This window comes from Cucurbita moschata, unplaced genomic scaffold, assembly GCF_002738365.1.
Source record: "Cucurbita moschata cultivar Rifu unplaced genomic scaffold, Cmos_1.0 Cmo_Scf00023, whole genome shotgun sequence".
Taxonomy (NCBI): domain Eukaryota; kingdom Viridiplantae; phylum Streptophyta; class Magnoliopsida; order Cucurbitales; family Cucurbitaceae; genus Cucurbita; species Cucurbita moschata.
Window position 1 is genome coordinate 865,463 of NW_019268539.1, and position 11,071 is coordinate 876,533.

The following is an 11,071-nucleotide window of genomic DNA, read 5'->3' on the forward strand; positions in this document are numbered from 1 at the left end:
AAAAAAAAAAAAAAAAAAAAAAAAACCGACAATATTATGGAGGGAAAAAAAGAATATAAAAATAGGAGTGCATGTGCCCGACATTCAAGTTGGGGAAGATAATGGGACGGCCCTCATGCATGAAACTGAAGACAAAAAGTGGGCCCAATAACAACAAAAGTACCTCCAACCATTTTTGAACCCTCCAAAACACTCTAACTAAATCCCCACCTTCAATGCTTTCTAATAAAAACAAACCCTTTTCATTTTTTTAGATTTTTGAGTTTACTTTCTCTTTCATTTTTATATTTTATTGATCTCTTTTTGGGCTTTGTGCTAGACATTAGACGACGTGCAACTGAGGAGGCTAGCCTCGATGTAACGACCCAGATTCACTGCTAGTAAATATTGTCCTTTTTGAGCTTTTTCTTTCGGGCTTCCCTTCAAGGCTTTAAAACGCATATGCAACAGGAAAGTTTCCACACCCTTATAAATGGTGGTTTGTTCTCCTCCCCAACTAATGTGGGACATCACAATCTACCCCCTTTCGGGGCCAGCGTCGTTGTTGGCACTCTTTCCTTCTTTCAATCGATGTGGAACTGCCCCCAAATCCACCCTTTTGGGGCCCAACGTCCTTATTGGCACACTACCTCATGTCTACCCCCTTTGAGAAACGAGGCTGACATATTGTTTGGTGTTTGGCTCTTATACCATTTGTAACGACTCAGATTCACCACTAGCAGATATTGTTCTCTTTGGGCGTCCCTTTCAGGCTTCTTAGACTTAGGCTAGAATTGGATGTTTTTAACTTAAATGCTTATTTATTTTATTTAGTCTTTTGTTGTGTCGTTTTAAATATGTTTTCGAAACAGGTAAGTCCACGACTGTGTTTTAAGATAAAGGTCATGTTTTATAGAATTTAAATGAAGTCTTCCGCCTTCAATGTTTATGGTACGCATACAGTAGTGACCTTAAATACAGTAGTGACATTAAGTAGAAAATTTCGGGTTGTTACACTCAAAGAGGGGTAGACACCGGACGACGTGCTAGCGAGGAGGCTAAGCCCCAAAAGAGGGTGGACACTAGGAGGTGCGCCAGTAATGACGTTGGGCCCTGAAGGAAGGTGGAATGGAGGGTCCCACATCGATTGGAAAAGGGAACGAGTGCCAGCGAAAACATTGGGCCCTGAAGGGGATGAATGATTAGGTCCCATATCAGTTGAGGAGGATAATGTAACACTCTTACAAGGGTGTTGAAACTTCTCCCTAGTAGATACGTTTTAAAAACTTTGAGGAAAAAGCTCGAAATGGAAAGTCCAAAGAGAACAAATATCTGTCAGCGGTCGACTTGGGCCGTTATACATCCCATCTTTTAAGATTTCTCTCGTAGCTTTGAATCAAGTACACTTACAACACATAAATTTATGGAGGCAAGTATTGAACAAGAGATAGTAGATAGAAAATAATATTGTTAATTAATATTTATTTACGAGGGTTTGAGTGTCAACAGACATTGATGATCATATATAATTATGTTTAGAATTTTTTATTAAATCAAACCCCATGTCATCAATTTTACTTTTCTTAAATTAATTATACCGCCATGCGACATGCTACAATTTTTTAAATAATGATAATAATAATTATTATTAGTATTATAATATTCTTTTTAATTTGTTTTTTTAGAAGGCATGTGTTATTTGGTGACGGAGTTTATTTATTTATTTTTGAAAGTACATATAATGATTATATGTTAGGATAATTATGGTCTTATTATTAGAAAATATTTAAAAAAAATTTGGTTCACATATTATTTTGATTTTTGTATTTTAAATTTATTTTGGTCTATGTTCTTTCAAATATCGAAGGAATTAATTCGTGTGAAATTGAGCGTGTGCGAAGAGTTCTTTTCTAACACTTCACAGTCTTAACATAAAGATTGTCTCTCTTATTTAGAACAACATGAATATATGCGGTGCAAATAAGGAGTTCTTAAGTGAAAGTATTTTAGTTCTTTTCCTGTCTCCACCTCTTCTCGCAACTTGAACTCGCAGGGTACTAATGATTCTCAATTGATTATGTAGGCTTTTGTATTCACACCATTAACCCAAAATGTGTTTGGCAATCAAGAATCTTCCTTTTGTCTTTGCTTAGTGAGAACTGTTCTCATTGATCTAATTCCCGTAACTGCATAGAATGCTTTGAATTTTGACTTTTCGTACTCTCATCCATAGACCTTAGACATTTGATCTTCAAACTAGTCTGATTTTCAACTTCAATTTTTCGTCTCTGGAAGTTAGCAAACACATATGGTTTGTGCTTTAGGAAATAAATTCATACCTTCTTGCTAAAATTATCAATGAAAGTGATGTAAAACTTTTATCCACCAAGTGATCAAATTGAAGATGATTCTCAAACATTTGTGTCGACCTTTTGCAATCCTACTTTTTTTGGTTTTCTAACGGTCTTTGTGAAATTAATTTCTATTTGCCTATAATGAATCTCTTACAAAGATCGGTTTCAACAAATTTCAGGCCTACTAAAACTTCTTTGCAGACAACCTCTTAATTCCTTTGACACTCGTATTTCCGGTCTATTGTGTCATAGACTTGAACTGGAAGCACTCTCAGCAACAACAATTATGTTCATACACCCTTTAGTGGTGTATAAGGTTTTAGATTTTGTGCCACATGTTTCATGAACTTTTTCTAATCTTTGTTATCGAACTGATCGATAGAGATCAAATTTTTATTGAGAACAGGAATATATCTAACATCCTCAATATACACTGATTTAGGGCTGGAGTTTGTATTTAGACAGCTCATTTTCCTTTAATCTAAAAGGACTTTTTTTTTAGCAAGATACACCTTTCTCAAATGTTAGGATTTGAAATTTCGATATAGTTCATTGTTTGAAAACACATAAAAAGATGCACTTGAATAAAAAAATTCAGGATTTAGTCGGGCTGTCTCACTAAAGATTAGAGTATCCTCATTATCTTCTACTGAATATATTGAATCATGGTTATCTCTAGAATTATGATTTTGCTTCTTCTTTGATTTCGTCAGTTTGTCCAAAAGTGTCATTTTTCTTCATAGTTCGAACACGTTAGGTTTAGTCTATTTGAAGATTTTCCTCGGTTCTTTGATTTTGATTGGCTATGTATGTTTGAGCCCTTCGAGTTACTTCTGCCCCTTCAATCAGAGAGCATTGATTATTGAATTCCTATTTTTTCATTTGTGAATACTTTTACTAAGAACTACATCTCAGATTTCATCAAATTTCAATTTTTTTTTAATCCCGGGCTAATTGCAACAACTGTATCCCACGACTTGGGTTAAAATGACATCAAAATCTATGGGTTGATTTCATCTTCGAAATTAATTTCCAGTTGACTTACAATCATATTGAATTCATTTATATGATTGGCAACAAATCCACCTTTAGAAATTTGTAAATTAAAAAACCTACTCATCAAATACACTTCTCTCATAGCCGGCGATTTTTCGTACATATTCGACAACGTCTTCAACATATATGAAGTTGTTTTCTCCTAATAATGTAGAACACCACACTCTTGACAACATCCACTAGATCAATCCTAGAGACTACCGATCCTTGAGCTTTCACTACTTTGTGGGTTATGGTGATTGGCTTCACCTTGGACAAGAGTTTATGAGGATCTTTCTCGTACAAATAATCATCAATCTGCATCTTCTAGAAATCGAATCGAATCCATCAAACTTCTTGATTCCAATCTTTGAGCTTTCCATTTACATAGATTATGGTGAATATCTCCTACCTTTGATGTCAATTGTTAGGACCGCACAACAATTCACACACTTGATTTAAATGAATGCAAAGAACATGAAAAAGAGAAATATTGGCTAGAGGGTTATACTGATGACTTCGAGAATGCAAAATGATAAAAGTAATATTATTTCAAAGTTTGCATCATGATAATTTGAAACATAATGAATGATATTTTTAACCATTTAATACTACTAAAATATTATATTAAATTAAGTAGAGTTGTCGAAGAGGTTAAGGGAGAAGACTTAAGATCTTCTGCACCTAAGTGCTCGTGGATTCAAACCCAACCGATAAGAAAATAAACTGTTATCAAACCAAACAAAGGCTCATATACTTCAAGCATTATTTCTGTTTGTTAGCTTGTTCAGGTGGTGTAGTTGGTAATCATGCTAGTCTCTTACACTAGAGGTCCCCGGTTCAACATTTTTTCCTCACAACATTCTCACTTTAAGAAGTCTCCCGAAATATGAGTGTTCTTTCGAGTTCAAAGAGTTATCTTAGATTATTACCTTGTTTGGGTGGTGTAGTTGGTAATCACGCTAGTCTTACATACTAGAGGGTCCCAAGTTCTTAGTTTGAACTTGGGCTCAAACATTTTAAAATTTATATTTTTTCCTTACAACATTCTCACTTTAAGAGAGTTGGTTATCACGCTAGTCTCACATACTAGAGGTCCCGGTTCAAACTTGTCTGGGTGGTGTAGTTGGTTATCATGCTAGTCTCACACACTAGAGGTCCCCGGTTCAAACCCGGGCTCAGACATTTTAAATTTTATATTTTTCAACATTCTTAATATGAGTGTCCTTTCGAGTTCAAAGCATTATTGTTATTTTGGACTCTCACTAATATGAGTGTCCTTTCAAGTTCAAAGCATTATTTTGGATTCATACCTTGTTTGGGTGGTGTAGTTGGTTATCACGCTAATCTCACACACTAGAGGTCTTTAGTTTGATCTCGGGCTCAGACATTTTAAATTTTATATTTTTTCCTTACAACATTCTGAAATATGAGTGTCCTTTCGAGTTCAAAATGTTATTTTGTTATTTTGGATTCTCACCTTATCTGGGTGGTGTAGTTGGTTATCACGCTAGTCTTACACACTAGAGTTTCTCGGTTTGAATCTGGGCTCAGACATTTTAAAATTTATATTTTTTCCTTACAACATTCTCACTCTCGAAATATGAGTGTTCTTTCAAGTTTAAAGCATTATTTTGGATTCTCACCTTGTTTGGGTGGTTTCTACTAATATGAGTGTCCTTTCGAGTTCAAAGCGTAATTTTGGATTCACACTAGAGGTCCCTGGTTCAATCCCGGGCTCAAACGTTTTAAAATTAATATTTTTTCCTTACAACATTCTCACTCTCGAAATATGAGTGTTCTTTCAAGTTTAAAGCGTTATTTTGGATTCTCACCTTGTCTGGGTGGTGTAGTTCGTTATCACGTTAGTCCCACACACTAGAGGTCCACGGGCTCAAACATTTTAAAATTTATATTTTTTCCTTACAACATTCTCACTTTAAGAAGTCTCTCGAAATATGAGTGTTCTTTCGAATTCAAAGCATTATTTTGAATTCTCACCTTGTCGGGGTGGTGTAGTTGGTTATCACGTTAGTCTCACACACTAGAGGTCCCCAGTTCGAACCCGGGCTCAAACATTTTAAAATTTATATATTTTCCTTAAAACATTCACACTTTAAGAAGTCTCCCGAAATATGAGTGTTCTTTCGAGTTTAAAGCATTATTTTGGATTCTCACCTTGTCTAGGTGGTGTAGTTCGTTATCACGCTAGTCTCACACACTAGAGGTCCCTAGAGGTCCTCGGTTTGAATCTGGGCTCAGACATTTTAAAATTTATATTTTTTCCTTACAACATTCTCACTTTAAGAAGTTTCTTGAAATATGAGTGTCCTTTTGAGTTGAAAGCATTATTTTGAATTCTCACCTTGTCTGGGTGGTGTCGTTAGTTATCACGCTAGTCTCACACACTAGAGGTCCCCGATTCAATCCCGAGCTCTCTCCAGAAATATGAGTGTTCTTTCGACTTCAAAGGTTATTTTGGATTCTCTCCTTGTCTGGGTGGTGTAGTTGGTTGTCACGTGTTAGTCTCACACACTAGAGGTCCTCGGTTCGAACTCGGGCTCAGACATTTTAAAATTTATATATTTTCCTTACAACATTCTCACCTTAAGAAGTCTCTCGAAATATGAGTGTCCTTTCAAGTTCAAACAATTATTTTGGATTCTCACCTTGTCTAGGTGGTGTAGTTGGTTATCACGCTAGTCTCACATACTAGAGGTCCCTGGTTTGAACCCCGGTTCAGACATTTTAAAATTTATATTTTTTCCTTACAACTTTCTCACTTATTTTAAAATTTATATTTTTTCCTTACAACTTTCTCACTTTAATCGAAATATGAGAATCCTTTGAGTTCAAAGCGTTATTTTGGATTCTCACCTTGTCTGGGTAGTGTAGTTGGTTATCACGCTAGTCTCACACACTAGAGGTCTCCGGTAAAAACCCGGGCTCAGACATTTTAAAGTTTATATATATTACTTACAACATTCTCACCTTAAGAAGTCTCTTGAAGTATGAGTGCCTTTCGAGTTCAAAGCGTTATTTTGGATTCTCACCTTGTCTGGTGGTGTAGTTGGTTATCACGCTAGTCTCACATACTAGAGGTCCCCAGTTCAAACCGGGGCTTTCCTTACAACATTCTCACTTTAAGAAGTTTCTCGAAATATGAGTGTCCCAAATTATTTTAGCGACATTTTAAAATTTATATTTTTTCCTTAAAACATGCTCACTTTAAGAAGTCTCTCGAAAGCATTATTTTGGATTCTCACTTTGTTTGGGTGGTGCAGTTGGTTATCACGCTAGTCTCAAATACTAGAGGTCCCCGGTTCAAACCCGGGCTCAGACATTTTAAAATTTATATTTTTCCGCTTACAACATTCTCACTTTAAGAAGTTTCTCGAAATATGAGTGTCCTTTTGAGTTGAAAGCGTTATTTTGGATTCTCACCTTGTCTGGGTGGTGTAGTTGGTTATCACACTAGTCTCACACACTAGAGGTCCCCGGTTCAAACCCGGGCTCAGACATTTTAAAATTTATATTTTTTCACTTACAACATTCTCACTTTTAGAAGTTTCTCGAAACATGAGTGTCCTTTCGAGTTGAAAGCGTTATTTTGGATTCTCACCTTGTCTGGGTAGTGTAGTTGGTTTTCACGCGAATCTCACACACTAGAGGTCCCCGGTTCAAACCCGGGCTCAGACATTTTAAAATTTATATTTTTTCACTTACAACATTCTCACTTTTAGAAGTTTCTCGAAATATGAGTGTCCTTTCGAGTTGAAAGCGTTATTTTGGATTCTCACCTTGTCTGGGTGGTGTAGTTGGTTATCACACTAGTCTCACACACTAGAGGTCCCCGGTTCAAACCCGGGCTCAGACATTTTAAAATTTATATTTTTTCACTTACAACATTCTCACTTTTAGAAGTTTCTCGAAATATGAGTGTCCTTTCGAGTTGAAAGCGTTATTTTGGATTCTCACCTTGTCTGGGTGGTGTAGTTGGTTATCACACTAGTCTCACACACTAGAGGTCCCCGGTTCAAACCCGGGCTCAGACATTTTAAAATTTATATTTTTTCACTTACAACATTCTCACTTTTAGAAGTTTCTCGAAATATGAGTGTCCTTTCGAGTTGAAAGCGTTATTTTGGATTCTCACCTTGTCTGGGTGGTGTAGTTGGTTATCACACTAGTCTCACACACTAGAGGTCCCCGGTTCAAACCCGGGCTCAGACATTTTAAAATTTATATTTTTTCACTTACAACATTCTCACTTTTAGAAGTTTCTCGAAATATGAGTGTCCTTTCGAGTTGAAAGCGTTATTTTGGATTCTCACCTTGTCTGGGTGGTGTAGTTGGTTATCACACTAGTCTCACACACTAGAGGTCCCCGGTTCAAACCCGGGCTCAGACATTTTAAAATTTATATTTTTTCACTTACAACATTCTCACTTTTAGAAGTTTCTCGAAATATGAGTGTCCTTTCGAGTTGAAAGCGTTATTTTGGATTCTCACCTTGTCTGGGTGGTGTAGTTGGTTATCACAGTAGTCTCACACACTAGAGGTCCCCGGTTCAAACCCGGGCTCAGACATTTTAAAATTTATATTTTTTCACTTACAACATTCTCACTTTAAGAAGTTTCTCGAAATATGAGTGTCCTTTCGAGTTCAAAGTGTTATTTTGGATTCTCACCTTGTCTGGGTGGTGTAGTTGGTTATCACAGTAGTCTCACACACTAGAGGTCCCCGGTTCAAACCCGGGCTCAGACATTTTAAAATTTATATTTTTTCACTTACAACATTCTCACTTTAAGAAGTTTCTCGAAATATGAGTGTCCTTTTGAGTTGAAAGCATTATTTTGGATTCTCACCTTGTCTGGGTGGTGTAGTTGGTTATCACAGTAGTCTCACACACTAGAGGTCCCCAGTTCAAACCCGGGCTCAGACATTTTAAAATTTATATTTTTTCACTTACAACATTCTCACTTTAAGAAGTTTCTCGAAATATGACTGTCCTTTCGAGTTCAAAGTGTTATTTTGGATTCTCACCTTGTCTGGGTGGTGTAGTTGGTTATCACGCTAGTCTCACACACTAGAGGTCCCCGGTTCAAACCCGGGCTCAGACATTTTAAAATTTATATTTTTTCACTTACAACATTCTCACTTTCCCCGGTTCAAACCCGGGCTCAGACATTTTAAAATTTATATTTTTTCACTTACAACATTCTCACTTTGTTTGGTTGGTGTCATTGGTTATCACTCAGACATTTTAAAATTTAGATTTTTTCCTTGCACACTTTAAGAAGTCTCACCAAATATGAGTGTCATTTCGAGTTCAATGGTCTGCGTTGTCGTTGTCAGCCAAACATGTTCGCCTTGCCTTTACCTGAAAATTATGTAGCACACGACCGGAGTATTTCTCAATTCGAGGAATACTCATTGAGGTGATGTCGTAAAAATGCAAACACATGCAAGAAAATGATATAGCACACGACCTAAGTATTTCTCAATTCGAGAAATACTCAGTAAGTGACCTCACTATTGGGTGACGTCGTAAAAATGCAAACACATGCAAGTTATCTACTGTCATATCCAGGGACATATTGTTAAGGCCATCATAGTGGTGGCCTCAAGTCCGGACTAACTTGGATGTGTAGTACTTCATTACACACGATCCACACATGCGGCATGAATCTCCAGGCGGTTTGCACCCCCTGTACCAATCATAGTTGAGCTAGCTGTTAGTAACGTCGTTTAGAGATCAACAGACCCCTGAGTGTCAGGCGCGACATGATCACCATCATCATCTTAGTGTACGTGTTCGTCTTCATCATTATAAAAGGAGAAGTAGCCGATGTTTATGTACAAACATAATGCATGAGGTCCCTATGGTTTCTCATCTTTAAACCATCTTTAACACAACCCTAATTTCATCCTTATATTATTATAAGTACTATATGTGCATTAGTCTTCATACTTTCATCATCATTAATATTAACTAGGGTTGTTTCTTAAGAAAATTATCTATCATAATGCAATATGGTATTCAAAACATGTTTCTCATCTCAATATGAAAAATAACGTCATATTAAGGAAATACCATCATCTTACGTCATCATACTAGTATGCATTGTTATTATATAACACGTCATAATCATCGTAAAACATGATAAGGCATCATCATATAACTCATTTACGTCATCATATGTCAGATATCATAAATCATCATTAAGCATCATGCGTATAAATCAGAAATGACACGAGCAGGTGCCACTAGGCACGTGTTGTCATACATCAAGCAATTGTCCAGCCTATCCTATAGTAAGGCCGCTTACTTGGTTACTTGGTTGGGCTTAGCTGTCTTTTCCCTAAATTTGAGTTCGCGAATCTTTCGTTTCTCGAAGTTACTCCAAACTGAGAATATTTGCTAAAACCATCTCACCTAAATGGTGGTGAAAGTTCTTTATTTATAATTATTTACATAATAAAATAATTACAAAGGATATGGAAAGAAGAGTAATAAATGGGTATAAGATATTTGCCTGTAATTAAAGGAAAAATATGATAACTATAGTAAGCCGTAAAAGACAAATATCTGGATATTTTCCTTTAATAAAGAGTCAAATATAGTACCTATAATATACTATAATGGAAGGCTAAATATCCTTAATATAACTTATCATAAAGGGTCAAATATGATACATATGGTAAACAATAATTCAACATCCCCCCCTCTCCCCCAAGTTGAACGTCGAATTTGAACGAACGTGAAGATTGAATCTGAAAAATTCAGAGTGAGGTCGAGAAAAGTGAAAATGTCAGCAACTTGGAGATGAGAAGGTACATACTGTGTGTGAAGTTTGCTAGTGATAACTAGTTTCTGAGGAAATGTTAATCTAACTTAATATGTTTGGCCCGCTTGTGAGAAACGAGATTAGAGCTAAAAAAATAGCACTTTTGTTGTCACATAAGATGCATAAGCCAAAAAAGTTCAACAACAGTCATGGCAAGAGCACGATACTCAGATTCAAAGCTGGAGCGTGAGACAATAGGTTATTTTTTGGCACTCCAAGAAATGAGATTGTTACCAAGATAAATGGAATAACCAAGTTTAGAACGACGAGGATCGAAAAAACCAGTCCAGTAAGCATTCGAATAAGCCACTAGTGCATTAGGAACAGTGAATGGACGAAAGGTAAGACCAAATTGGAGTGTTTGCTTAACATAGTGAAGAATACGTTTAACAACAAGAAAGTGGTCTGCAGTAGAGACATGCAAAAATTGACTGGCAGAATTGACAGCATGGGTAATATCTGGACGCGTAATGGTCAAGTACTGAGGAAGCTAATAAGAGATCGATAGAGAGTAGGATTGGAGAAAGAAGAACCATCAACAATTAGATGTGGACTGATTTTCTATTGAGCAACTGAGCATGAGTAAGAATATCTCAAGTATATTTTAACTGACTAATAAAGAGACCTTCCGGAGTGGGTGAAGCTTCAAGACCAAGAAAGTAACTGAGAAAATCGAAATCCTTGGTAGCAAACTCATAATGAAGGTTGCGAGTAAAGCTTCCAAGAAGAGATGAGTTGTTGCCCGTAACAATAATGTCATCAACATAAAGAAGCATAAAATAAGGTTAGATTGCTAATGAAAGACAAAAAGGGAAGTGTCAGAGCGACAGCATAAAAAAAAAAAAAAAAAAA

The 11,071-nt window shown here is 36.3% G+C and overlaps 15 non-coding genes across 15 annotated transcripts; all 15 read left to right on the forward strand.

The window, feature by feature from the left end:
- The first annotated feature begins 4,479 nt into the window (after positions 1–4,479).
- TRNAV-CAC lies at positions 4,480–4,553 on the forward strand. The gene has a single exon. It is a non-coding gene; the product is annotated as a tRNA-Val (tRNA).
- Positions 4,554–5,372: 819 nt separating this feature from the next.
- Positions 5,373–5,446, forward strand: TRNAV-CAC. Its single transcript has one exon. It is a non-coding gene; the product is annotated as a tRNA-Val (tRNA).
- Positions 5,447–6,040: 594 nt separating this feature from the next.
- On the forward strand, positions 6,041–6,114 carry TRNAV-CAC. The gene has a single exon. It is a non-coding gene; the product is annotated as a tRNA-Val (tRNA).
- Positions 6,115–6,248: 134 nt separating this feature from the next.
- Positions 6,249–6,322, forward strand: TRNAV-CAC. Its single transcript has one exon. It is a non-coding gene; the product is annotated as a tRNA-Val (tRNA).
- Positions 6,323–6,637: 315 nt separating this feature from the next.
- TRNAL-CAA lies at positions 6,638–6,711 on the forward strand. The gene has a single exon. It is a non-coding gene; the product is annotated as a tRNA-Leu (tRNA).
- A 104-nt stretch (positions 6,712–6,815) lies between these two features.
- On the forward strand, positions 6,816–6,889 carry TRNAV-CAC. Its single transcript has one exon. It is a non-coding gene; the product is annotated as a tRNA-Val (tRNA).
- A 104-nt stretch (positions 6,890–6,993) lies between these two features.
- TRNAV-CAC lies at positions 6,994–7,067 on the forward strand. The gene has a single exon. It is a non-coding gene; the product is annotated as a tRNA-Val (tRNA).
- Positions 7,068–7,171: 104 nt separating this feature from the next.
- Positions 7,172–7,245, forward strand: TRNAV-CAC. The gene has a single exon. It is a non-coding gene; the product is annotated as a tRNA-Val (tRNA).
- Positions 7,246–7,349: 104 nt separating this feature from the next.
- TRNAV-CAC lies at positions 7,350–7,423 on the forward strand. Its single transcript has one exon. It is a non-coding gene; the product is annotated as a tRNA-Val (tRNA).
- Positions 7,424–7,527: 104 nt separating this feature from the next.
- TRNAV-CAC lies at positions 7,528–7,601 on the forward strand. The gene has a single exon. It is a non-coding gene; the product is annotated as a tRNA-Val (tRNA).
- Positions 7,602–7,705: 104 nt separating this feature from the next.
- Positions 7,706–7,779, forward strand: TRNAV-CAC. The gene has a single exon. It is a non-coding gene; the product is annotated as a tRNA-Val (tRNA).
- Positions 7,780–7,883: 104 nt separating this feature from the next.
- TRNAV-CAC lies at positions 7,884–7,957 on the forward strand. Its single transcript has one exon. It is a non-coding gene; the product is annotated as a tRNA-Val (tRNA).
- Positions 7,958–8,061: 104 nt separating this feature from the next.
- On the forward strand, positions 8,062–8,135 carry TRNAV-CAC. The gene has a single exon. It is a non-coding gene; the product is annotated as a tRNA-Val (tRNA).
- Positions 8,136–8,239: 104 nt separating this feature from the next.
- On the forward strand, positions 8,240–8,313 carry TRNAV-CAC. The gene has a single exon. It is a non-coding gene; the product is annotated as a tRNA-Val (tRNA).
- A 104-nt stretch (positions 8,314–8,417) lies between these two features.
- Positions 8,418–8,491, forward strand: TRNAV-CAC. The gene has a single exon. It is a non-coding gene; the product is annotated as a tRNA-Val (tRNA).
- The last annotated feature ends 2,580 nt before the right edge of the window (positions 8,492–11,071 follow it).